Source organism: Palaemon carinicauda, chromosome 8 (assembly GCF_036898095.1).
Source record: "Palaemon carinicauda isolate YSFRI2023 chromosome 8, ASM3689809v2, whole genome shotgun sequence".
In the NCBI taxonomy this organism is placed as follows: domain Eukaryota; kingdom Metazoa; phylum Arthropoda; class Malacostraca; order Decapoda; family Palaemonidae; genus Palaemon; species Palaemon carinicauda.
This window is the reverse complement of record NC_090732.1, coordinates 121,570,703-121,573,101: the sequence shown is the minus strand read 5'-3', so window position 1 is coordinate 121,573,101 and position 2,399 is coordinate 121,570,703.

Here is a 2,399-nt window from a genome sequence, read left to right as displayed (position 1 = left end):
GTAAAGCAAATAGAGGATTTCCCCCAGAACCGTACGTGTTGGGTTTTCGTCAAAATCCAGGAGAAGAAAGAAGAAGGTCTTGGAGTCATCTCTTAAGACGATGAATGAGAATGATCTGAAGGAAGGGACTTGGTTGTTACGAGGGTTGAGGGGAAAAGGGAAACATCCGAGGGGACTTGGAAGTTAAGATAGTTGGAAGTGAAGAAATTTTGACGTTGATATGAGGTCAACATCATGTTATGTATGAACTTGTTCCTTGTGAGAGGAAACTGTTTATATTTACGAGAAAGACAAACCGTACGTGTTGGGTTTTCGTCAAAATCTAGTAGGAGAAAGAAGAGGGTCTTGAGTCATCTCTTAAGACGGTGAATGAGAATGATCTGAAGGAAGGGACTTGGTTGTTACGAGAGTTGAGGGGAAAAGGGAAACATCCGAGGGGACTTGGAAGTTAAGATGGTTGGAAGTGAAGAAATTTGACGTTGATATGTGGTCAACATCATGTTACGTACAGATGAACTTGTTCCTCGTGAGAGAAAACTGTTTATATTTACGAGAAATACAAACCATACGTGTTGGGTTCTCGTCAAAATCTAGTAGGAGAAAGAGGGTATTGGAGTCATCTCTTAAGACGATGAATGAGAATGATCTGAAGGAAGGGACTTGGCTGATACAAGGGTTGAGGGGAAAAGGGAAATCCGAGGGAAACCGAAGTTAAGATGGTTGGAAGTGAAGAAATTTTGACGTTGATATGAGGTCGACATCATGTTATGTATGAACTTATTCCTCGTGAGAGGAAACTGTCTATATTTACGAGAAAGACAAATAGAATTTTATAAATAAGAAGCAATCAAGAATCACACCAAGAATGTTAAAGTTGTATATAGTTAGACTTTGTCAATGCAAAGATCTGCATGTTGAGGAGCCACTGTCCATGACCTACTTCATTAATAATGGTAATAATATTAATAATATCCTTTATTTCCAATGTTACATTGGGTATTCTATACATTTAGCCTAATAATGTAGTAGTAAAGATATTAGAATTAATTTTACACTAATCGTCAGACTAAAATGCTAGTAATTTAGAAATATCTAAAATAAAATTATATCTAAAATATTTTCACAATATGGAGAAAAGATGAAACATTCAGAAAACTCTAAAGCAGAAATACATTGATATTCAGATTAACTATCATAATGCTAATATGAACATCAGCTAATACTTGTAAAATCTCCACTTGTAATATATACAATCATACTATGGGTTTTGTTTGGGTTTAACTTTATATGCGCCATAATTTGCATCATATCACCTATGGTTTTATATCATATAACAGGTATTCCAGTTTCTCTCTCTCTCTCTCTCTCTCTCTCTCTCTCTCTCTCTCTCTCTCTCTTCTGGAACACCATATATATGAGAATCACAAACTGTTGTTTTTGTTTGGGTTTAACCTCATGCCCCATAATTTGCATCATATCACCTCTGGTTTTATACCATGTAACAGGTATTCCAGTCTCTCTCTCTCTCTCTCTCTCTCTCTCTCTCTCTCTCTCTCTTCTGGAACACCATATATATGAGAATCACAAACTGTTGTGTCAAAGTGAAAGTCGTATAGAATTTGCAAACTGTTTTCGCACGTGTTAGAAAACAACATAGAAAGTTTTCGATGCCAAATTAAGCTCTTGATTCGGCAGATAAATACGTCAATTAGGATGCTGGAAGTGAGCTATCATGGCGTACTACTCTCCCCCTCCCCCTCTCCCCCTCCCCCCCTCCCCCCTATACTTCCGAAGGCTGCCGTCACGGGGCACACAATTCAATTTTCACCTGAGAAAATTGGCTTGAAAGGATTCGAAATTGGCAGCCGAATGTTTTTATTGATTTCTTTCGGTTTGTTTTTGCTTTTTTTTTTTATCGTGAGGAGAACGTTTTCTTTTGTTTTCTTCCATTGCTGAGTTTTTAAAGAGATTTTTCCTCCTTTTTCTAAAATTTCTTTTGGTTTTTCCAGATTTTTAGAAAAATATCTTTGCGTGCGTTGAATGGCCGACGGGCAGCCATTTTATTTGTAATCTATTTACTTACATATTACATTGCAATGGATCCCTTTATCGTTCAGAGCGTCACTGAATATTCAGTTATGGTGGCCTATTGGTAATTTCCTTGCCTGGTGATCGCCAGACTAGGGTTCGAGTCCCACTCAAACTCGTTACCTCCTTCGTTCGCTGCAACCTCACCATACGATTGGGCCAAGGATGGTGGTTGTTTTGGAGAGTCCAACTGTTGAGTCATCGGCAGCCATTCCCTGGTTCTCCATGGTCCTGTTTTGGGTTGAGAGGGAGTTTGGGCGCTGATTATATGTATATATGGTCAGTCTCTAAGGCATTGTCCTACTTGATAG